This window comes from Equus przewalskii, chromosome 20 (assembly GCF_037783145.1).
Source record: "Equus przewalskii isolate Varuska chromosome 20, EquPr2, whole genome shotgun sequence".
Taxonomy (NCBI): Eukaryota; Metazoa; Chordata; class Mammalia; order Perissodactyla; family Equidae; genus Equus; species Equus przewalskii.
The window spans coordinates 21792146-21819082 of record NC_091850.1 but is presented as its reverse complement, the minus strand read 5'-3'; positions in this window follow the sequence as shown (position 1 = coordinate 21819082).

Here is a 26937-nt window from a genome sequence, read left to right as displayed (position 1 = left end):
AAGTTCGCACATTCTGCTTAGGCAGCCCAGGGTTCACCGGTTCGGATCCTGGGTGTGGACCTATGCATCACTTGTCAAGCCATGCTGTGGTAGGTGTCCCACATATAAAGTAAAGGAAGAAGGGCATGGATGTTAGCTCAGGGCCAGTCTTCCTCAGCAAAAAAGAGAAGGATTGGCAGCAGATGTTAGCTCAGGGCCAATTTTCACCAAAAAAAAAAAAAATTAATAGAAATAAAATGTTATTGTAATGAACTTTTGGTGTTATATTGGTTACAAAAATTTGAACTCTAAATTTTAGCAGCTAATTAGAGATCTTACGAGGAAAGCAATTCGTATAAATGTAGTTCAACAGGGTGCACTTATATAATAAAAATGTCTTAAGGAAGAGCTATTGATCGTTTAAATCTAGAATTGATATGCTGTGGCACTGATGAATATTATTTTCTTGCAATTGTTGGTCCTTGCAACTAATTTCACTTATTTGTTGATTAATTTTTAGTAGGATTCTTTCAACAAAGACATGCAGTCACAAATTGTCCTGAATGAATCTAATGTAAATGGAGTCTGCCAGTCTTATTAAAGATAAATTATTCTAATATAAAAGAGAAAGAAATCTGCTTTAAACTGCAACTAAGCCTTTTCTAATTGATGACAGGTATTGGGTTAATTGGTAGTAAAACATACTATGCATTAGACATAATTTCTCAATGGCAGTGCTGAGCACAGAAGATTTCTCACATTTTATGTTTAAATATGAAGTTACTACTATGAATAAGTCATATTCAGTATCAAACTGCTTAAGCTACTTGCATTGTTTTAAGTCTAACAAGGCACGGAGGACTTGGGCAAACGTCATTTTTTACAAAGCAATACAAATGAAGGGCGTTGCTATTAATCCATTCCAATCCAGATGTTTTATTTAATTCTTCTCTTTCCATATATAACATTTTCATTGATTAACTAAATTTATAAAGCATTACTTTTACTTATTTTTCAGCATTTACCTAATACCTAGAGGACCATAGCTAGGAGTTGATGAAATGGGCAGCTACCTAAGTAGAATGAAGCAACAATAAGGAGGTTTCCCTCTTGCATCCCGTTCTCAAATAAATAAAACTTCAGTGACCGGAACTCTGAATCTGTTCTTCTTCAGCGTTCCCTGTTAAAATGCAAATCCACCCAATAAGGGGAATGATTGTTCTTTATTAGCCTCAGAAACCTGAGCATGTATTGGTTTGTTACCACTGAATACAGAGAGCAAATACACAAAGAGTCGAACACAAAACTGGGGCATTTTTATAGTAGAACAGATAAAGGTAAGATGTCAGGCTTACACTGAGGGATACTCGTCAGTTAAGGGACAGCATGAAGGTCTCAAAGTGGGGAAAGATGCCAGAAGGACAAACCTTACTTATTTCCCATTTTGTTTAAGGTAAACCTGGAGTACTGTGGCTGGAGAGAATCCACGAGATATGCATACTGACTCTTGATTAATTTCTTTCTTGTAAAAACTAAGTATTGCAATAACACTACTCTATTAATGATTCTGGTCACTTAACTCCCGGTTGATTGAAGCTTGTGTTTTTTTCCTTGTCTGGATATTTCGTAAAAGTGACTTCCCCTGAAGATCCCTAGTGATTATTCAATTCTCTGTTTCAATCTTTTTAATAAAGATCTTATTTATACAACACTCTCTTGTTTATTAAATATAATTTCTTACTGTCATGCTTTTAGCTCTAAAAATGGTCATGATCAGATATTTCTTCATTTGAAAATTTATACTAGCTGGTAAGATTCATATCCGATGGCGAGATTCAAGAGCTTCAAGTGCTGCAGGATAAACAATAACCTTCCTCTTCACCTTCTAATATTTCACCATATTATCACCTTTCAGTAAGTTGATGTTAATCAGCATACGGACAGCGAATAACCAAATTGTCTATAAATAGCAATTTTCTAAGTATTCTATTTAGAAGTAAGACATCTGGCTAACTGCTACTTGATTGAAAAGACAAAGTATAAATGTATTAGGAAAATCTCCTAAACACTGTTTAGGTATCTATTAAGGTCAAATATAGCCTAGAATATTCCAATTCTGCATATATCTTAGGGACAATGGTTCTCCACCTTGGCAACATACTAGAAAAGCATATGTATACGCTTTATAAAAATACCGATACGTAGGCCTCCCGCCAGACAAATCAAATGAGAGTCTATGGAGGCTAGACATACCTGTTTTAAAAGGTCCCCAGGAGTTTCTTTTGCACAGTGGAGACTGGGAATCATTGCAACAGAGTGACAAGGAAGGGCATGTTATGGATCTTCTCAGAGTCTGTTATTTATAACTTGCTGATTTCAAACTCTCCAAAACGACACTCAGCTCAGGAGAATGGCAATTTGGCATCACATCTGCAGGGACGCCATCAATTTTGCTTTGGGGAAGAGTATGTTTTTTAATTCACCTTAAATCCAGAGGATTGTAACAGTAGTCTGTGAATAACTGTCTGAAAGTGTTAAGCAGATTCTAAAACATGGCCTTGACTGTTAAATGTTAAACGTTAAATGTTCCATCAGGTATAAAATGAAGAAAGAATTTCTTCACAGTGGTTGGCAACTACCAGGAACTCTAAGTGTATAACTTTTATTTTCAATCCAGATAGACTTGAACCTTGAACTTGAAAATAACTTAATGATTAAAATTTCTAAAATTTTGGGATAGAAAATAAATACTTTTATGCAAAATATGAATTAAATTATTATGTTTAAGTTTTAAAAGTTGGAAAACGTTCCGAGAAATTAATTTGCCACTTAATGAAACAGAAATTTTGGAGAAGGTTTTTCAGTTTGAATTTTAGAAGGCAATTTGTTCTTGTTACTTGACATTTTAAACTGTTGTCTTTACTTCCTCTTATCACTTTGAAATGTTTCTCAAATTCTCTGCTGTGTCCATTTGGATCATAATTTTTCCTTCTGCTCACCTGCCGTTTCCTTCTTACCTAATAGTTTATTTCATACTTAAATGGAAAAGTAATATTTGATATTGTAGTCGATCTTAGTATAGAAGACATTTTCAATGCTAAATTCAATTAAAGTAATCAAACATTTACTGAAAAAATTATATTATAGGCCCTTTATTGGCTCCAGGAATTCCAAAGAGCTATTGGGCTCAGAATATACCAGGGAATATAGACACGGCTATACCTACTGAGAAATACACACACACACACACATGCACGCGCGCGCACACGCACAGATAGCTTTCTGAGAAATGGATAAACGCAGGTTTTTGGGGGTGGAAAAGGAGTAAAGGGAGTAACTGATTTTACCTGAAATTTCATAGCAGCTGAATTTTTATGTGAAAGTCAATAAAAAATTTTACCACATGGCTAAATTAGTATATTATTTTGGGGAGCGGGTGGTAAGAGAAGAATTCCCAGCAGAAAGACTGTCCAAAGTCATGGCAAAAAATTTATTTGGGACACGTAATCAAACATGGATGGAATAGTGAATACATCAGAAGAGTGGTTGGAGGTTTTTTCCTCCTTCATCTCTCCCTCCCGTCCATCCTTCCTTCCTTCCATTCTTCCAGTTTTACTTTCTGTATGATGACTTAGTTGGAAAATTTCACTAGAAGCCTTGGAGCAGAAGTGTGCCTTTGGAGTGGTGGGTAGAGTCTCCGTTTATTCTTTAAGGGCAGTGATTTAGTATTTGAAATAGCCTAACCAAGATTCTACACTTTGGAGACATTCAAACAGAAGTATCAAAATCTGTATCAAGGGGTTTTAGCATTAGATACGTTAGAAAAATTTTCCTTGACGAAAATGAGTGGTGTTTAAGACATATGGATGGCCAGCAAGATTGTGCAGATGCCCCCTCTTGCATAAACAAGGCTTATAACTCAGGCAAATTCTAGAGCTCCTAGAGGAGTCTTGCCTGACTTAAAATAAGGCCCACTAGAAAGTATTTTTGCATCTGCCTCAGAGTGAGCATCTGAGGCAAGGTGCTTATCGAGGACAAAGTGGAGTTTTCCAGACCTTATCAAAGCAAATTCTATTTCTGTTTTATTTTAATTTATTTTGCATGCTTGCTGATAAATATTTGTCATTCAACGGTATTTAGTTTAACTCTTGTTTGCACTGCCACACATCCTTTGGTAGGCAATTTGTGGATAACGATTGTATATGGCCAAAGTGCACCCCTGTTTATCGAAAGAGCTCGTTATTTGATGATTGTCCAATTTGGCTTAGGTGAGTTCACAACACTTCCTTTATTCCTTCCTATGTTCCTTATTATTTCTTTCCCTCCTTCCCTCTCTTTCCCCTTCATTGTTCATTATCCATTATCTTCCCAGCACTGTGCAAAGCATTAATTAAAACTTTCATAATTTGTATTTTCACCCAGTACACAAAACAAAAGGATTCCTTACATGACCACAAAGTTCACCATGGTGAAGAAAGTTGTGCCTCCTTGACATTTTCTCTCTCAGTGATAGACCTGGGACCCGCATGGCTACTCTTCCAAGTCTCCAACCCAACACTATTTACTTTTCTATCATTTTGGTTGTGACCTCTACATGATGAGTGAAAATTAAAAACTGATAATTAGTAGATAATACATGTATCATTTGGTTTGAGATATTTAGATCTATCCTGTTAATGTTAATTCAGAGTGGTCACACCAGGATTTACACAGCAATAGGACAGCCTAGGAAGGTAGGTCAGTGAAAGAGGCTAATCTTGACTGAGCAGGCAAAAACAATCGTTGAGGTAAGGCAGGCAAGCTGGAGGAATTAGCAAGCAGGGATCCAGAAAAGTAGAAAGATCAGATTCTGAAGGACCTACACTGGGAAATACATGAGGTGACAAGTCCAAGTCAAAGATTCTGGTTAATAAAAGACTGAACCCTACTGGAGGGCCTGCGGGATTGTCAGCAAGCACGTGAACCAACTATTCCTCACAGGAAACTCCCAAGTATTCTCTGTTTACAGCGGGGATGATGATGGCGGAACCGGGCTGGAACTCTATGAAGGGCGGAAACTGTGTGTCTGTTGTTTATCAATGATCAAAGATATGCAAATATGTTTATTCAATACTAGTGGATAACAGTGAGAGTCTCTGATTCTTGAACCAGAGATATCTTGTTTGGGGGTGTAATTGTTTAAAATTGCATATTTTCTTACTGCTGTGGACTTTCATAAGCAAGTTGTGCTGAGGTGATTGAATGATGAGCTCACTTCAATGACCTACTTAGGTACTTCCTGCCCCAATTTGTGTGATAGCGTTGGTGTGTTGCCTTAGGAATGAAGATTGCTTGTTTAATTAATTTGGCCCACTGTGATCTCTAGGAAAGTCATCAGGGAAAACAAGCAAAACAGAACAAAAATTGTGGGATTTTGTACCTGTACTTAAAACTGGGACTCCTTCCTATTCTATGGGAACCTCTAATTCTTATATGGCCCGTGCTTACAACGGTATGACTTAAAGATTTTTTGACTTCACCATGGTGGGAAAGTGATATGCCTTCAGTGGAAACTGTACTTCGAAGTTTGAATCACGCTCTTTTCCTAGGCTAGCGATATGCGTACGATACCGTCTCATGATGCTCATCGATGACGGGGAGCCACAGTCCCCAGTCAACCATGGGATCTTGAGGGTAAACAACCGATACACTTCCAACCATTCTGTACCCATACAATCATCTGCTTTTCATTTTCAGTACACTATTCAATAAATTACATGAACTATTTAATACTTTATTAGAAAATAGGCTTTGTGTGAGATGATTTTGCCCAACTGTACACCAGTGTGGGTGTTCTAAGCACGTTTAAGGCAGGCTCGGCTAAACTATGATGTTCAATAGGTTAGGTGTATTAAACTCCTTTTTGATTTATAATATTATTAATTTATAATGAGTTTATTGGGACATAATCCCCTTATTAAGTCAAGAAAAATCTGTATTGTGTTAAAACTAATGACACTGTACCGGTTATCTACTTTCTTTCCATATTATTTGCTATGATTTTGATTCACTAAAAAGTCTCATCTAGTCCGTATTCATTTTTTTTTTTTTTTTTTTTTTTTGCTTTAAAATATCCTTAAAAGTAAGCCCAAGTAGGGGCTGGCCTGGTGATGTAGTGGTTGGGTTTGCATGCTCCACTCTAATGGCCTGGTGTTTGTGGGTTCAGATCCTGGGCATGGACCTGTGGCGTCCTACACACAAAGTGACTTGGGGCCAGTCTTCCCTCCCCCCAAAAGAATAAGTCCAAGTAGATCCCATTGACTGTGAAATATTTTGATATCTTATTTTAGAAGTTATCATATAAGATCATGTGAGTAACATGTATAGCTAATTATCATGGTGCCTGTTTGATTTCTTAAGCAAAAATGTTAAATAGACAAACCAGCAGTTGAAAAAATGTAATTGGACTTTTACTCTTGGGAGTCTAAGCACTTGCATTTGCTAAGTCTTTCTAGTATGTGTGTCAACATTCTTACCAAGGGTATTTTCAGTAATACCAACTACTTCAGTGTCCTTGGAAAAAACTGTCACTCTTTTCTAATTGATCTCATCACCCAGGAGATGCTCATCAAATATAATCACAACTTAAACTCTTCTGGATTTGAATTAAGGGATAAACCTTAGAAGGACTAGATTAAGAAGACATCAGATCTTTCATAAGAATGAGTTTTAAGGAGGAGTTGGTATGCAGAGTAAGTGCAATTCACTCTGAATAACTGTGCTGGGAGGTTATGGGGAAGAAATACAGTGTAGCTTAGTGTATAATGAATAATTCTGGCTATGAACACTGAATGACAGCTCACTATCCTCTGTCTCAAATTTTTTTTGACAGTCTTTTTTTTGTTGTTCATTTTATTTATTTATTTTTAATTGCAGTAACATTAGATTATAACATTATACAGCTTTCGGATGTACATCATAATATATTTTGCATTCTGTGTAGATTACATCATGTTCGCCACCCACAAACCAATTATAGTCCTTCCCCTCACATGTGAGCCTGATCAACTCTTTTGCCTTCCCCCCACTTCCCCCATGGTAACCACCAAACCATTCTCCATTGCTATGTGTTTGTTTGTAGTTGTTTTTATTTTCCACTTATGAGTGAGATCATACGGTATTTGACTTTCTCCCTCTGACTTATTTCACTCAGCATAATACCCTCAAGGTCCATCCACGTTGTCACAAATGGCTGGATTTCATCATTTCTTATGGCTGAGTAGTATTCCATTGTGTATAAATACCACATCTTCATTATCCATTTGTCCCTCAATGGGCGCCTAGGTTGCTTGCCAAGTCAAATTTTAAAAATGAAATTTAAAATGAAGAAAACTTGAGAATGATCTTTATCAGAGCAACACTAGGATCAAAAACAGACTTTAAAAACCAGTAAAGGTATTGTATTTTTCCTAGGATTTTGGAAAGGCTACATCAAAATAAAGATAAAACAAACTCAAGGTTTGTTAAGACCAGTTTTACATCAGACAAGGTTTTCTTTTCAAAGAATAAAAATCTTTTCTAATATAATCACATTGACGGAAACATTAGTCAGGCTGAAATCAAGCCAATTATTTCTTTATGATGACCTACTTCAATTCTATTTAAGCTAGTTAAAAATGTTCTGAGTTTACATTTTTATCTGCCACTCTTATAATAATCGGTTTTCGAAGATGAAGTTTAATCAGCAAAAATATCAAATATATTTAGACTAAACTCCAGAAGTAACTCCCAATTTCTATAACTTTGGGACTTCTAAATTATTGATAACTGTAAAATAAAACTAGTTATTTAATTCAGTGATTACCTACAGTCACTTAGAACATTTGGAGGTCATGAATTTAACGTCCTGCCCGAGTGAAATAAAAGTCCCAAACCCTAGATGTTAACTCAGCACATTTTAGAGAGACTTGTCTGCAGGTTATATACACTATTAGGATAGGAGTGTTCACGGCTCTGTATTAAGGATGTCAGCATTTCCATTAAAAATAGCCTAGGTAAGGAGTTTAACTGGATTCAATCATTATATTGCTTCAGTTAGAGCTACCTAGGCTTAAATACTCTCCTTAAATATACATATTCTGATTATCTGATTGCTTCAATTAATGAGCATATTTAAATTCAGAATTTGATTCTCTTTGCTGGATATATGTCTCCTCTCATTTGTACTTTGGCTTGTCTTTAATGAAAAAAGCAAATTGTTTATCTTTAGAGTTTAAGGCTTTTCTGTCTTAGAATTATGTTTCGGTGCATTTTGAAGCAGCCTAATACAGAGGACTATCTGAACAAAGCTTAGTTGCTTCAAACTTTGGAGTCTCTTGATAAAACATATATTAAAAAAAAAAGAGAGAGAAAAAAATTTAAAAAATTGGAGGAGATTTAGCACTAGGGGGCACTAGGAACCTCTTCTAAACTTTGCTGCCCCTTCTTGCTCAAGGTGTATCCTGGTTATCATTCCTGTTTTCTTATTTATAATCTTTAGGGGATAGTATCCTTCTCTATATTTGGTTGGTAGATTTGTCTGTCAAAAGGCCACAGATTGAGTGGGGAAATGGCGTGTCAACTTGTATTTCAAGACTGGACATAATGTACTGCAAGAGAAGATTCTGGATTCCCATTCAGAGGGACCGCTATTTCTCTGGCATTTCATTTTTTTAGTAAAAGATATGTTCCTTAAATAAGATACTTCCAGACTTGACCAATGTAATCCACCAAAGGCAAGTTTAAATAATGATTTTCCGTTATTCATATGTGTAAATGTGGCTTATTGTAATAACCTATCTTCAACAAGGATAACTTTACTCTACAACCACACAGTAATAACGACAGCTAAAACTGATGGAGCATTTTCTCTGTACCCAGCACAATGTGAATCACGTTAGTACGATTTTCTTTCTTAATTTTTTTACCACAGCACTCTGATGTTGAATCGGTTATTTCCTCTACTTTGAAGATGAGGAAAGTGAGGCATGGGAATGTTAAGTAACTTGCTCAAAGACAAAATAGTTAATAAGAGTGAGAATAAGTCGAGAAGCCAGGTCTCTGTGGCACAAAAGTCTTCTTAATTTTGATTTATTGTACATTGAACATTTGGTTCATATTCATAGTTAGCTCCAATTCAAAATATCCTCTTCTCTTCTACATGTCAAATGATTTGTCTTGCTTTTGTTTCAGAAAATATGGTTGCCTGTTAAAAAGAACCTATCAAGCCAGAAAATGCTCTACAATGTGCAAGTAATTTTATAATTATATCACTTGAATAAAAATTCAGTTACTTTGAAGTGCCCCCATGTACATGAAAAATGTTTGTTGCATACAAATTCTCTCTTTATATTTCTCATCTAATCAATCACTGAATATGATAAGCCCCTATGAGAAGTCAATACTGTAAGGGATACAATGCCATAGAGTGACATTTCCAGTGTCCTCAAGAGACAATCAGTTAGAAATATACATGCGACATATAGATAAGGTTGGCCAAATGGACAATGAGTAATGCATAGTTACCTTGCTTGAAATCTCCCTTTTCTCTAAATTTTCCCTTTCTCCGTTCTTTAGGGCCTAATCCAAGCGCCATTGTTTAGTGATTTTGTTCTGTGGCCACCTCAGACCGCAGTCATCTGCCCCAGTGTTGAAATTGTAACGTTGTTGAGCTGTAAGGGTCCTTTATATATTCTATTTACTAGACCTTTGTCATATGATTTGATAACATCATCTTCCATTTTTTGGCTACTTTTTTCACTTTTTTGATGGTGTCCTTTGATGTGCAAGTTTTTAATTTGATGCAGTCTGATTTACCTTTTTCCTTACCTATCTTTTTCTTTAGCTGTTTAATTAATCCTGTGATCCACTTTAAGTTACTCTTTGGATATAGAGTGAGGTAGGGATCCAACTTCATTCTATTGCAAGTGGATATTCAGTTGTCCCAGCATTATTTGTTGAAAAGACTATTCTTTCCTCCTTAATTTTCTCGGCACCCTTGTGGAAAACCAATTTACCATAAATATAAGGGTTTATTTCTGGACTCCCAATTCTGTTACACTAGTCTATATGTCTATCCTTATGCTACTATTGCTCTGTCTTGTTTACTGTAGTTTTGCAGTAAGTTTTAAATTGGGAGATGTGAATACTTCAAATTTGTTCTTATTTTTGAAGATTGTTTTGGCTACTTTGGTCCCTTGCATTTCTATATGAATTTTCAGTTTGTCAATTTCTGCAGAAAGACAGCTGGGTTTTGACAGGTACTGTGCTGAATCCATAGATCAATTTGGAGAGCATTACCATCTTAACAATATTAAGTTTCCCAATCCATGAACATGAAATGTCTTTTCATTCATTTAGGTCTTCTTTAATTTCTTTCAATGATGTTTTGTAGTGTTCAGTGTATTAAGTCTTGCACTTCTTTGTTGAATATAACCCTAAGTATATATTTTTTGATGCTATTGTAAACTGAATTGTTTCCTTAATTTAATTTTCAGATTTTGCTAGTGTCATTGCTAGTGTATAGAAATACAGGGGATTTATGTATCCATTTTTGTATACTGGTCTTGTATACTGAAACCTTGTTGAATTCATCTATTAGTTATAATAGCTTTTTATATGTATATAGATTTTATATACACAAGATCATGACAACTTCAAAAAGAGATGGTTTTACTTATTTCTTTCCAATCAAGATGCCTGTTATTTTTTTTCCTATTTTTTCTGAGTAGAACCTCCAAAACAATGTTTAATATAAGTGACAAGAGAGGACAGCTCATTTTCTCCCTGATCTTAGAGGGAAAGCATTCAAACTTTTACCATTAAGTATGATATTAGCCGCAGGTTTGTCATAGATGATCTTATCAGATTGAGAATATTCTCTTCCTTTCCTGGTTTATTGGGTGTTTTTATTATGAAAGCATGTTGGATTTTGTCAAATGCTTTTTCTGAATCCATCGAGAAGACTGTGTTTTTTTTCCTCCTTTATTCTATTAATATATTACATTAATTGACTTCTACATGTTAAAATAACCATGCATTCCTAGGATAAATTTCACTTGATATATAGTAAATAGTGATGAATTTGATTTGGTCATATTTTGTTAAGGATTTTTGCATCTATATTCAGAAGGGATATTGGTCTATAACTTTATTTTCTTGTAATGTCTTTGTCTGGTTTTGGTGTCAGAGTAATACTAACATCATACAATTATTGGGATAGTGTTTTCTCTCATTCTATTTTTTGGACGAAAAGATGGTGAAAGGATGGTGTTAATTTTTCTTTATGCATTTGCTAGAATTCAAGAGCGAAGTTATCTTGGCTTAGGCTTTTCTTTGTGGGAAGTTTTTTGATTACTAATTCAGTCTTGTGTTACAGGTCTACTCAGTTTTTAAATTTTTTCTTGGATCACTTTCAGTAGTTTGTGTCTTTCTAGGAATTTGTCTCTTTCATGTAAGTTACCTAATTTATTAACAAAACAGCTGTTCATAGTAGTCACTCATTATCCTTTTTGTATCTGTAAGATTGGCATTGCTTTCTCCTCTTTCATTCCTGATTTTAGTAATTGGATTCTTCTCTTTCACTTTGTTAGTGTAGTTGACCTTTTGTCATTTTTTTTAAATCTTTAAAAAAAACAAATTTTGGTTTTGTTGAATTTCTCTCTGTTAATGTTCTATTTTATTTATTACTCCATAAATCTTAATTTTCTCTGCCTTCTGCTTTCATTGTTTTTAGTTTTCTCTCTCTCTCTTTTTTTAGTTTATTAAAGTGGTGGGTTAAATTGTTGGTTTGAGATCTTTTTTAATATAGGTGTTTACAGCTATAAATTTCATTCTAAGCATTGCTTTAGCTGAATTTTGTAAATTTTGATATCTTGTGTTTTTATTTTCATTCATCATTTCATTGTCTAATTTTCCTTGTGATGTACTCTTTATTTGCTTGCTTATTTAGAAATATGTTTAATTTCCACATATATATGAATTTTCCAAATTTACTTCTTCTATTGCTTTCTACTAATTTTATTCCTTTGTGGCAGAAAATACATTTTATTTGATTTCAATCCTTTAAAAGTTCTTTGAAACCTGTGTTGTGGCCTAACCTATGGTTTATCCTGCAGAATGTTCCAAATTCACTTGAAAATAATGATAGGTATTCTACTGCTGTTGGGTGGAATGTTGTATAGATGTGTTAGATCTAGTTGGTTTGTAATACTGTTCAAGTCTTCTATTTCCTCACTGAAGGTTTTCCTAGTTCTATTATTGGAACTGGAGTATCCGAGTCTCCAACTAGTTAAGTTAGATAGTGTCTTAAATAGATAAATGTCTTATATAATCTATTTCTTATCCTTATGCAACTATTGTTTATTTTGTTAGTTAATATAAAAGCAAATTTTTTCACATGTCTGTTGTGTATGTCAAGCTACATATTACCCTGAGCATGTCAATTTGGTTTCTTTTTTAGTCCTTTATGAAAGGTCTTCAATAATGTTTAACACGTATAAAGCTAAAACATATGAAATGCTTTTGTGTCTTGTGTCACATGCAGATAGTGTGGGTGAGAACCACTGGGCTGTTGTTCTGCTGTCCTGCGTAGCAGCTCCATCGAGGAACATTTTGGAATAAATCACCTACAGGTTTTATTTCTCAAATCCACTAAGTGTCAGAGGTATAACATGTCACCTTGGGGGATTCTTGAGGGCCTTCAAGCAAACCATAAAATTTCCTTAGGGGGATTGAAATAGTTCTTTCAATCATGAGTGAGAAAAGAGCTTCTGAAGAAGAGGAGGACAGCATGCAGGACTGAGGGAAAGAGAGAAAGATTGTGGAGAGAGAGGAGAGACAAGAGAGAGTGAGAGCAAGAGGAAGAAAGCAGCAAGAAAGCAGAAAGCAGAGCAAGTATAATAACAAAGCATAGTTGTGAACCTTAGGAAATTTAAGAACTAAGTATGAAGTTAACAGTAGGAAGTTTTGCAAGTCTATAGGAAAAACACTAGGGAGGACAAAGGAACTACTATTTACCTCATATACTGAGACCTAAAAACACTTAGAAGTAAACATGCCAGATCCAGTTACACTGCTAAACATATTGCAAACATAATTTTATGTGAGTCTCTTAAGTACAATTTTAGGCATATATCATGCCCCCCACTCCAACCTTTTACGCATCAAGAAACTGAAGTTCAGAGAGTTTTGGTAACTTGCTTTAGGTAACACAGTCCCCAAGGTGATAGAAAAGAAATTTAGTCTCATGTCTACAGAATTCCAAAGCCCATGTTCTGAACATGTTTCTTCGGTCGTTATCCATAGGGGCACAACCACCACTTAGAGAGTATATTGCAAATTTTGAGGGAAAGTTTTTGTATTACAATGACAGAAGGGCATTACAGGCATGCTTCATTTTATTGTGCTCCACTTTATTGCACTTCACAGATATTGCCTTTTTTTTTTTTTTTTTTTTTTTACCAGTTGGAGGTTTTTGACAACCCTGCATTGAGCAAGTCTATCGACGCCATTTCTCCAACAGCATTTGCTCACTTCATGTCTCTGTGTCACATTTTGTAATTCTTGTAATATTTCAAACTTATTCTTTATTATTATATTTGTTATGCTGATCTGTGATCAGTCATCTTTCGAGGCGACATGAACTGTGCCCATATAAGATGGCAAACTTAATTGATAAATATTGTGTGTGTTCTGACTACTCCACCTACTAGCCATTCCCCCATCTCTCTCCCTCTCCTCAGCCTCCCTTCTCCCTGAGATACAATATGGAAATTAGTCCAATTAATAATCTACAATGGCCTCTAAGTGTTCCAGTGAAAAGAAGAGTTGCATGTCTCCCGCTTTAAATCAAAAGCTAGAAATGATTAAGCTTAGTGAGGAAGGCACGTTGAAAGCCGAGATAGCCCAGAAGCTAGGCCTGTTGTGTCAAACAGTTAGTCAAGTTGTGAAAGCAAAGAAAAAGTTCTTGAAGGAAATTAAAAGTGCTACTCCAATGCACACACAATTGATAAGAAAGTCAAACAGCCTTATTGCTGATATGGAGAAAGTTTTAGTGGTCTGGATAGAAGATCAAACCGGCCACAACATTCCTGTAAGCCAAAGCCTAGTCCAGAACAAGGTCCTGACTCTCTTCGATTCTGTGAAGGCTGAGAGAGATGAAGAAGCTGCAGAAGAAAAGTTTGAAGCTAGTGGAGGTTGGTTCAAGAGGCTTAAGAAAAGATGCCATCTCCATAACATAAAAGTGCAAGGTGGATCAACAAGTGCTGATGTAGAAGCTGCAGCTAGTTATCCAGAAGATCTAGCTAAGATCATTCATGAAGGTGGCTACACTAAACAACAGATTTTCAATGTAGGTCAAACAGGCTTATACCAGAAGAAGATGCCATCTATAATTTTCATAGCTAGAGAGTAGAAGTCATGGCATGACTTCAAAGATTCAAAGGACAGGCTGACTCTCTTGTTAGGGGCTAATGAAACTGGTAACTTTGAGTTGAAGCCAATCATCATCTGCCATTCTGAAAATCCTAGGGTCCTTAAGAATTGTGCTAAACCTACTCCCTCTGTGCTCTGTAGATGGAACAGCAAAGTGAGGATGACAGCAAATCTGTTTACAACATGATTTACTGACTATTTTAAGGCCACTGTTGAGACCTACTGCTCATAAAAAAAGATTCCTTACAAAATATTACTGCTCATCGACAATGTACCTGGTCACCTAAGAGCTCTGATGGAGATGTGCAACAAGATTAATCTTGTTTTCATGCCGCTAACCCAACATCCATTCTACAGCCCATGGATCAAGAAGTAATTTCAACTTCCAAGGCTTATTATTTAGGAAATACATTTTGTAAGGTTATAGCTGCAATAGATAGTGATTCCTCTGATGGATCTCAACAAAGTAAATTGAAAACCTGGAAAGGCTTCACCATTCTAGATGACACTGAGAACCTTAATGATTTATAGGAAGAGGTCAAAATATCAACATTAACAGGAGATTGGAAGAAGTTGATTCCAACCCTCATGGGTGACTTTGAAGGGTTCAAGACTTCAGTGAAGGAAGTAATTGCAGATGTGGTAGAATTAGCAAGAGAACTAGAATTAGAAGTGAAGCCTGAAGAGGTGACTGAATTGCTGCCATCTCATGATGAAACTTTAATGGATGAGCAGTCGCTTCTTATGGATGAGCAGAGAAAGTGCTTTCTTGAGATGGAAACTACTGGTGAAGATGCTGTGCAGATTGTTGAAATGACAACAAAGGATTTAGAATATTACATGAACTTAGTTGATAAAGCAGCAGCAGAGTTAGAGAAGATTGACTCTGTCAGGGTGGGAGAAAATCCCCTTTCTCCCCTTCTTGTGTTCTTATGGCTGGATTAATAATAAAATTGACACAAGGCCAGATTAACAGGGGAAAACCCAGTTTAATATATATGTATTGGAGATCACTGAGAAATGATGCTTGGAGAGTAAACAAAGTAGGCAACACATATACATATGTGTATGTATCTTTCACGCAAAGAAACAATAAATTTGTGAGGAATAACAGGGTAAACTTAGTTTGAGTTAGGTAATTATTGAAGAATTTAAGCAGAATTGAGTCTTGAGGTCTGGAATTAGCAAGGTTTGTTTACGGAGGGTTCTTGGCTGCGAATTCCTAGCTCTGATGCTAAGGATGTGGGGAGAGCACCTTTCACGGGGGAGATTTATGTCCTGCTTTCAAGGGGAACAGAGACAGGAGTGTCAGAAAGCCCTTGTTGCTTCTCAAGTAACTTTAATTCAAAATAATCAACATGCTACAATCGATATGGCACACATCATTATTGTCTTATTTTAAAAATTGTCACAGCCACCCCAACCTTTAGCAACCACCACCCAGATCAGTCAGCAGCCATCAACATCAAGGCCAGACCTTCCACCAGCAGAAAGCTTATGAATCCCTGAAGGCTTAGATGATAGCATTTTTAGCAATAAAATGCTTTTTATAAGGTACGTACATCGTTTTTTTAGACATAGCACTATCGCACACTTAATAGACTACAATATAGTGTAAACATAACTTTTATGTGCACTGGGAAATCAAAAAGTTTGTGTGACTCACTTTCTTGCAATATCCACTTTATTATGGTGGTCTGGAACCAAACTGCAATATCTTCTGGGTATTCCCGTATGGATATTCAGGGCAGAAAACCATAGTACAGATGTTTCTGCAGTATTGGAGTCACCAATACACCACACCTTTAGTGGTTTGTAATTACAGTTCATGATTCATGATGATTCCAGTTGCAAGCATATGACTATTTTATCACATTTTCCAGGATAGTATCTTCATCAGCTTGGGCTACCACAACAAAATACCATCGACTTGGTGGCTTAAGCAGCAGAAATGTATTTTCTCACAGTTCTGAAAGCTAGAAGTCCAAGATCAAGGTGCCAGCATGGTCAGTTTCTGGTGAGGAATCCCTCCCTGGCTTATAGATGGCCACCTCACAGTCTCACGGTGGCGAGAGAGAGATCTAGCTCTCTTCCTCTGCTTAGAAATCCACCAATCTTGCTGGATTAGAACCCCACTTGTTTTGGGCTCCTGGACCCAGTTTCAATGTGTATGTGAGGAGTTTCCCCACACCTCCAGGAAGCAGTTCTCGGACATCAGCTAGGTGTCCTACAATTCAACTCAATTCTGACACTATCTACCTGGAGACAGCATCAGATCCCACCAGTTAAATGCTCAGTCCTGCAAGACTGTCCCACCCCCACCACTTCAGAAGCCAGTCACTAGCCCAGGTTGTCACCTGTGCTTTTGACCGACTGGCTATAGATTGAGGGTTTCCAGAACCACCTCTTTGGACCTCAAATACCAGTCTCAAGTCCAGGTTAGTACCGGTACATCTGACTGACTGGCTATAAACCAGAGGTATCCATAACTCCCTCCTTGGGTTCCATAATTTGCTAGAGCAGCTCACAGAACTCAGAGAAACATTTTGCTTACTAGATCACTGGTTTATTTCAAAGGATATTACTCAGGAACAGCCAGACGGAAGAGATGCATAGGGCAAGGCATGTGGAAAGGGCGCGAGCTTACATGTCCTCTCCAGGCATGCCACTGTCCCCATATCGCCATGTGTTCATCAACCCAGAAGCTCTCCAAACCCAGTTTTTCTGGGTTTTTATAGAGGCTTCCTTACACAGGCATGATTGATTAACTCGTTGGCCTTTGGCAATCGATTCAACTTCCAGCCCTTCTCTTTTCCCCAGAGATCAGGAGGTAGGACTAAAGTTTCAACCCCTTAATCACATGGTTGGTTCTCCTGGCAACCAGCTCCCACTCTGAGGTGGGGTCCAAAAGTCACCACATTAACATGACAAAAGGATCTTTATCTCTTTCATCATTGAGGGAATTCCAAGAGTTTTAAGAGCTCTGTGCCAGAAACAGGGATGAAGACTGAATACATGTTTCTTATTATAAATCACAATATTGCACCACCCTTATGGCCTCATTTAACCTCAATGACCTCATAAAAGCCTTATCCTCAAATATAGTCCTATTGGGGGTGGGCTTCAACATATGAATTTGGGGCGGTGGGAAACACAATTCAGCCCATAGCAGGCAGTCATAGTTGAGCATTGAGTTATTAAAATACATAGGTTATAATACAGTTCTTTTCTTTCCTTTTTCTTTTGTGTTATAGTTTAGGGCATTTTTTAAAGCTGTGTATGTGTTTATGTGTATGTATGTGTTTATATGAATTTTTTTTCAAGATAGTAAGAGGTGAATTTAACAGTAAGTATTATAACAAGGACTGAATCTGATTAGTCTGTTATAAAGTGATGCCTAACTGATTCCATAAAAGTGATTCCTGAGTTTTTTGTGTCTATTCTCATCATTTATCCTCCCCCAAATCCTGGTAGGGTAAGTGTTATTATCTTTATTTTATATATGAACAATTAGAGTCATAAGACTTGGGACTTACTCAAGGACACATAGCTAATATGTGATATGATCATGATCCAACCTTGGTCTGGGTGATTCTATGGCCTGTATTTGTTCCTCGATGTCCACCTACCTCAGTTCTTACTGGATGGAAGACAGACAGAGACACAGACCTAGTGATGTCAACTAGACAACAGTTACTCTCTGAGGGAGGAGCAATTGGTGGTTCAACCAAAAGTCTCATGAGAATAAACTTTTTGTAGATTTTGATTCTAAGTAGCAGTGCCTGTTTCTTATAAACTTTTAGTAAATTTCAGTTACAGTCTTAATTACTAATTACTTAATCTCTAAGTTATTATTCCAAATCCCTTTTCTTGTAAATTTGTGCTGTTGACTGAACAAGGGTAAATACCCAGGTGACTGGTAGCACACAAGTAGATTTAGGCAAATTAGACATAGTGGTACTTTTTAAAGGTTCTTAAATTGTAATTTTGTGACTTGGAGAAGTTAAATATCTTGTCTGAGGTACAAAAGTGAGTCTGTTCCAGAACCATAGCTGCAATTCAATAAGTTACTTACTATAAAATAAGTATTGGACTAGATATGATTTAATCTCCTTTCACCAGCTGTAAAACTCTTAGTAGGCCGTTTTCCCCCACCTATACCAACCTTCAGTCAGCATTATTGATGAGCAATTGATATGTAATTATTTTAAACCTATGATTCACAGTACATCACAGAAAAATAATTAAAAAATTACTTATTGCATATTTTTTCCCTATCACAAGCCAGCCAATATTTCTCTGATAATTTTAATATCTAATTCAGGATATGATTTCTATGTTGTTTTCCTGTTTAAAATATGTAGATTATCTTTCTCTCTTCTCTCAAATACAAGTGTTTTAATTAAATTTTTCTGCTTTTGACACTTGGATATCCACACATTTTAATATAAAAATATATACTGCATTTATCATTACCTCTGCTTTATTTAAAAAACTAAAACTTTTATCACTTGAGGCAAGTAACATTATGAAAAACAACTCTGGATGATGCTCCACACTCAGTTATTAAGAATGAGAGAGTAACATATTCGAAGAGATTCCTCTTTATAAATATTCATAAGAATAAATATTGGGGTCAAATTGTTTTGGGGTTTTCAATGTGAATTTTGACTGACTTATATAAGCTAATTTTTTTGAGACAGTTATTTTCTATTATAAATGCCTTCAAGATGAAAGTATAGTGTTATTTCTACAATGGAATTACACTAAGGATGATTTGCATATCAATATGTCATTCTTACCCCATTAAATGTCTTTAACACAAATCATAGATGTTACTAGTGCCTGAAAACCTTTAAAGGTGGAGAGTGAGAGGTGTTTGAAAATAGTGAAGAGGGAGAAAGCTGAAATTGTGTACATAGTGACCTCTAAGCCAGTCCAAAAACATTACTAAAAGAATACAAGAAAGAAAAAAAACTCAAGTTCAAATATAAAGTACAGATGGTTGGTACGAACAAAAATTCTTATTATACAATATTATTTTATGGAGAGCAAAATGTATGGGTATTCATATAAATATAAATAAATTCAGTTAAAATGTTCTCTCTACATAGAAGTAAACTAATTTTTATGCTTCTGTGGCTTAAAAGATTTGGCTAGAAATTGATTTGGATTTAGTTATAAATTTTAATTATTATTGAATATATTTTAAAGGTCAACTTCTCTTTTTTCTGTAGCTTATTTGTTTGTGTGGCACATAGCCAGCTGGTATTCTTCAGAGGTGATTTTAATTAAAATCTTGCAAAATCTTGCAAAATATGCCCCAGAAATAAAGTTTAAACAGTGAAGTGAATAAATATATCAATTACACGTAAGAGATAGAAAACCCTCCCACTAGGTCAAAAATAATGTCAGGCAGTTTGCTAAGACAAAAAACTGGAATGCCTCATCTAAAATTTTCCAAGATGTGAAGAAAATAGGTGTTACAGGTAAAATAACCATATTTCTTCACTGGCTTAATTACGTTCTTTTTCAAAACATATTGTTGACTCTTATTCTGTAGGTTGAGGAGGATGAAACAATTTCTGGACAATCAACCCTCTGGAGGTTTACATTTCATAGTGTGAGAATAAATGTCCTATCTGTGGCATCACACCCTCTAAATAAAATCCTGATTACCTATGCAACAAGGACCACAGAGGGCACAGAACAACATTATGAAATCAGTTATGCAATATTCATTTAGAACAAGAGCAGCTCTGCCCAAATAACCCAGGAGGAAGAAAAGGATGTCCCCACAAGGACAGGGACACGCAGAATCACTGCAAAGCAACCAAGAACTCTTCAATGCACTCTAAATTGGCCATCATTATTTTAATGAGCTGACTGTAATTTTTAAAATCATTTGCTTTTGTAGGCAGATTTATAAACTCTGTTCTAATGGGGTCATTTATTAATTTGTCTAAAGATCATTTCTTATGACAAAAGCCTAACAAATTTAATAGAATGCATCTTTAAGTAATAGGTTCTAAAATTGTCAGTTATTTTTTAATTTCCCAAACGTTTCCATTGTGTGTTGTGTCAATTTTCCCCTGCTAATCATCTTCTCTTATGTTCAGATTATTAGAACTTGAAATCCAACAAAGTTTGCTAGTGCTATTGTTTTGGTTACTGAGAACGTCGTGGTTTTATATACACATTGCTTTCCATTTTACTTTCTTTAGAGCTATGCTCTAATCTTACCCTCTGCGAAAGACTGCCTGATCGCTTCATTTAAAATGCTCCAGTCTCCAAGCCTATTGCTCTCTCTTTCCCTTAACTACCTTATTTTTCTTTGATGCACCTATTACCTTATTTGTTTTTCACTTTCTTTCTTTTGGTAGAAATTACGCTTTTTAAGGACAGGGACTTTGTTCATGCTGTCACCCTACAGCATAGAATGGTGTGTGACATATTTTGGGTGCTCAATAAATGTTTGTCGGGACAATGTATGAAAAGATGAAACTGACACACTAAATTCATTTCAATTCACCTGGTCATTTTTTATGACCTAACCATCAACTTTGGTGCACATCTGTCTCAGGAGTTGTCCCCATGGCTGTTCTTCACAATCTTTCAGCATTGTCCTAGTTTGGGCCTTTATTTTATCATGCTCAGACTCTTCAACAACTTCTTCTTGGTTCTTTTTGGATTCAATCTGTCTCGGTTTGGTCCATTTCCTCAATACTGCTGGTCATCTTTTAAAAATAATGAGTGGATGATGTCACCACTCCAACCCCACCACTCACCAGCCCCACGCTCTCAAAATGGCACAGGAGACTAACTCTGGCCAATGCCTGGACACAGAGATGAGGGAGTGAATTCTTACTATCTCTTTTGGAAAATTTAGATGTTATGTATGCATATGCCTTGTCTCAGCAATACCTTTTTCGAATATCAATTTTTATTAAAGCAAAAGTACTGGTGCTGGACAGATATAGATATATAAAAATCACAATTTTGTTTATAACACAAATTGGAAAAAAATCTCAGTCTGAACACCCATCAAAAGGAATGGTAAATCCACATTATCAATCATTATGTGGGTATCACAAAGAATGAGGTAGATATTTATGTACTAAACAGAAGGAATACCTATGCATACATAGTCAACTTGGAGGAAAAACTAAGTTCCAGAGTAATGTCTTTACTATGATCTCATTTTGTTAAGGAGAGAAAAATAATGAAAAAGAAAAAGACACAGAGACAGAGAAACACAGAGAGAGAAGGAGGGAAAAATACATGCTCTAAGGTAAATTTCGGGTTTAAACATGACTTTCTAATTAAAATAATAAAAATATTAAAGTATTTGTATTTGGCCAATATCTCATGTTAAATCTGTAACTTCTTGCTCTATTGTAATATATGAGCTTTAAAAATGTGGAAAATATAGACTCTCAGATGTAGAAAGAACTTCAAAGTATATGCATTTTTTTCTTTGTATTGCTGAGAAAACCATGGTTGTAGAGAAATTATTACTTAACAAAAGTCACATAATACGTTAAAAGTGGAATTAGGGATAAACTTTATACCTCTTGACACTTAGACTGGTAATCTTTCCAGTGAGCCTTATTGCCTCTCAAGGAGAATATTTTTCTAATTTGGGCTTGATTTTGCTTAATTATTATCGATTATCATGTCAATTATATGCAGAACCAGAGAATACAATACTTTGTCAAGAATAAAAATGTTTCAAAAAGCCAAAATGATTAAATTTGTATTGATTTAATTTGAAGAAGGAACCATCATTTTTTTCACAAAAGTGTGATTAAAAATTACAATTAGATAATAAATTTTAATACACTTTAACACATTAGTCGCATAGAAAGTATTTCAAAGTTATACAAGTTCACAGAGTAAAGAAAAAAATGTGCCTAAGCTGATATTTAAAATTAGACTGGATTTTATTATGACTGTCATGACGGGTAATTCAAAATGCCAACCAATTTGTCTCATCAGTTATCATATGGGGATATAGCTGAGATTTCAGATTCACCCATATTGCATACTGTCTAGACATGGGCTCAACTTATAGGGTCATAAATAACTTCTTTTCTGTTTTTGTGCTTGGGATATATGTGGACCTGGAGAAAACAAAAGCCAGATGAAAAGCTTAAGCAGTTATATTTTACCCTGGACTACTCTCTGCTATGCATTAATAGCGGTATTTAGAATAGTTTCTGATTTATTTAGAGCTTTGCAATTGCATTTTTTATCAGGTAAAATATATGACTTCTCACATAGCAGGAAATCTTGATGACAGAGCATTCAGAAATAAACCCATCACCATTGCCTTGGTAAAAATGAGGGGTAACCATTATGCCAACTTTTTTTCTGAAGCCTAGTGTGGACTGTTTCTGCTCATCATGTCTTCTCTAGAGCACTGGTGGTTTAGAATTTGTAGAGATGTGAATTAAAAAATAAGGTGGGGAGGGGATTTTTTAGTCAAATATGTTTGGAACAGCCACAGTTCTCAGGGCATTTAGAATGCACATTCCAACAGAATACCTCACACAATTGTTGCTAGGATTACGCCATTTTTTAAATTGTTTTTTGTTTGTTTCTCAGAGAATCCCTCAAGACTAGTGTGTTTGGTGAGATAAGCATTGGGAAATGCTGATAAGGATACAGTTATTTGATATACTACATGCAATCTAGGGGTCTAGTCAACAGGCGATTATGGTAAGCTATAGTTGAAGGAAGGACTGGAGGAAGTCCAAGCCATAGACTTAGTGCTTTACCTCGGTATGTCCTGGCAGATTGCCCCAGCAAGGTCAATTCTCCACACAGAAATTTCATGGCTACCAACATATATATAGGTTATAGTGTAGCAAGGAGTATTATGTAAATGCATTCCATGATGAACTCATACTTGGGTTTAAGATTATGTCTACAGCAGATTGTTATTACTTTTTATAACCATGCAGAAAAAAAAAGATAATTGTAGAATAATTGAACTAAGGGTTGAATAGAACTCATATCATTAAATGAGTTAATATTGGTAAAGTACTTTGAACAGCAACTGGCACATAGAAAGTGCTATATAAATAGTTGTTGAATAAAATAAATATGCTGAGAGGAGAGAGATCGAAGTAGCTTTGAATGTATACACGCAGAGATGTATTGTTGAATCCAAATTGTATATGTATCAAACTATTTAAATATGTCTTTCCTTTCATTTGAAGTTTTAAATAGTTTATTATTGACATTTCTACTATGATTTACTTTCTCCTTCAATTGAAAATACTATATTCAGAGAGTCATCTCAGACCTTATTCTCTTTTGAATAAACAATAGAGCTTAAATTGATACCTATAAACTCACATAATGTTTTGAGCACCTTTCTTGCTTTGTGTAAAGCATCTAGTTCACGTTTCGTAAATGCTTATTATTGCTATTTTTAATTATTGCATGAATGTACAGATATATCTTTGTATCAGTGTTTAGTAGATATCTATACAGACCTATTTTTGTCTTGCTCTGAGCCCACTAGGCTAACCTCAAATGCAGAGCTTTTTTCCTCAAGGTCAGTGAAGCAAAATCTATGGTGTGTAAAAAAAGTATTGGCCTTAATTTTCTAAATTATAGATAAAATGTTTCTTGGTACAAAATTTCTGTAGTTTGTATATTCTTATACAATATTTTAGCATATTCTACAGCTTAAGCATTGGTCAAGTATTAAATAATGATTTACCGGCTGGCCCCGTAGCCGAGTGGTTAAGTTCGCACGCTCTGCTTCAGCGGCCTGGGGTTTCACTGGTTCAGATTCTGGTCGTGGACATGGCACTGCTTATCAGGCCACAGTGAGGCAGCGTCTCATATGCCACAACTAGAAGGACCCACAACTAAAACATACAACTATGTACGGGGGGGATTTGGGGAGAGAAAGCAGGAAAAAAAAAAATTGGCAACAGTTGTTAGCTCAGGTGCCAATCTTAAAAAAAAAAATAATTCTTCAAATTAGATTCTACCAAAAATAGTAGAATCTAAGTAGAATAAACATTTCTCCTGAGTCTTAAAAGTATGAACTACAGTTAGCTATTTGTTGAACTCTTACTATATGTTTACCCGATAGTCACAGACACTGACATGAAATATTAAATACAGTCTATTCTCAATTCAAAAAGAAACTTATTCTATGTAATTAAAATTAAAACGAGTAATTATTAAGAATTAGTATTTTAAAAACTCTCATAACTAGATCAATTTATGGGTGATATGTGAAGAATTTCACCTGTGAAAAAAGTGATATTTAATTTATTCCTTCTTGATTTGTCATTCCGTTGCAAAGATATTTAACTTTCTGAGAATAGGATATTTCACATTAACAGTACCCTTTGAAGATCTAAAGTTAATTTGCTCCCAGAATACATGATCATATACGTGAGAGAATCTTTTATTAGAAATTTAAGACCAGCATTGTTTTTTAAAGAAAAGATCATTTTGCACACTTGAAGTATAAAGTAACTCGGCTCTACTAATTAGCTCTATGAATATAAACAGCGTCCAATTAATTTACGATTGAAAATAGAATAACTTTCCTCAGCATCTTTAACTGACAAAACCTGGTTCCTCTCTTACTCATCCTATGCCCAACTACACCCAAAAGCTTCATGCAAGAGCCAGGCAGAGGTCTTCACGCTGCTTTGTTGAGAAAGGCTCTCTGCTTAATTAAGGCACCCCTCTTGCCTCTGGATTTTTGATTTTTGACTTGTTTCTCTGTCTCACTCTGTTCAGTTCTCACTCTCCCTTCCCCAGCTTCTCATATGTGTACATAGTACACACAGGCATTACATTTATTATGCCTTTATTCTTCCTAACTTGTAAAAAATGCATCTTAAAAGTTATGTTTGTAATTACTTCATAGTATTTGGCATGAAGGTTTTCAGTGATTATATATAATTGTAGCAAGTTGAAGAAGGTTTTTTAGAATGGGCTCAGGAAGTACATTATTCTCAAAAAGAGTCAAAGACTAATACTCAGACGGGGGATTTTTTCCCCCCAAAATATGTTATCAATATCCACTGTCTTTTGCCAGCCTGCCAGTTTGTTAAGGAGAAAGTAGACCAGGGTTAAGTAAGTTAACAGTGAGAAACTGTTTTTGTTCTGATGCAGGTAGGGGCTGGATATTATAAAGCGTCAGGACCCTGTTTCCTTTAGATGTCCGGTAAGTTATGGTTTGCTTAGGAAAACGGATGCTGCTCTAACATATTTCAAGCAGGAAGGGATTTAAAATAGGGAATTGGAGACGTATAAAACTGCCAGAAGGCTGAGCAAGTTAGATCAGGGAAGCCGATAGGGATGTTTAGGAAATAATGAATTACAAAAACAGTAGGGAAATACCTGCAATGACTGCAGCTGCAGGCAGCCCTGATGGGAGTGATTTGTAGGAGGACGCAGAGATGTCCCAGCAAATCCCTTTCTTGTTTAACTGCCAAAGTTCATAGGCCTCCCCAACTCTTTTTGGAACAATAATGGTTCTACTTGTCTTCCTCTTTCCAAATCTTGCACACAGAAACGAACCCAGAGGGCCGGACTCGTGGCCCAGTGATTAAGTTCGCATGCTCCGCTTTGGTGACCCAGGGTTTGCCAGTTAGGATCCCGGGCGCCGACATGGCACTGCTCATCAGGGCATGCTGAGGCCCTGTCCCACATAGCACCACCAGAGGCACTCACAACTACAATATACAACTATGTACTTGGGAGTCTTTGGGGAGAAGAAGAAGGAGAAAAATAAGAAGAAGATTAGCAACAGATGTTGCTTAGGCGCCAATCTTTAACAAAAAAAGGGAAACTAACCCATAATCCTTCTGTTGAGTAAGTCTGGAAAACGTAGTTTCCAGTCTTCTAGCCCCTGTAGTATAGGGACAAGCTTAGAAAGGAAGGGACAGTGCTGATCACCAACATATAATACATGTTAAATTTGGTAAAACCGTGTTGATGGCTACTGAAGTTGAAAAGACTATTTGTAAATTATTGAAATTAACCTGTGGAAGCCAATGCGCTTCGTTTATACAATTGGTTGATGAAGGAGGACTGATCCTTATCTATGGCAGTATTTTCCTAATGTATCAAGATGACGTTGTCGGAGAGTTTTCTTATAGATATGACTATGAAGTTTTATTCTGTCAGATATTTATATAGACAGTTGAAATGTTCATTTCAAATAGTTAAAAAGGCTGAGAAGTGACTTTTCTTCAGTATCAATGACAACTTCAGTGTTCTTAAAGCAGTAGCTTTTTTTGAACATGTTTTGTTGTTTGTTAACACATTTTGCTCAGTTATTACTTTTCAGGAATGGATTTCATCGTCAAATTCAAAATCTAAATAAAGCACATTTAAATGAAGGCTAATACTGTACAAAAGACTACAGTATGAAAACATTGAATTATGGCAATCATTCAACCCACGTTTTAAAGTACCAACTGTGAAGAAGATAAGGCTTTGTGTCAGAATTTCAAAGAGAAT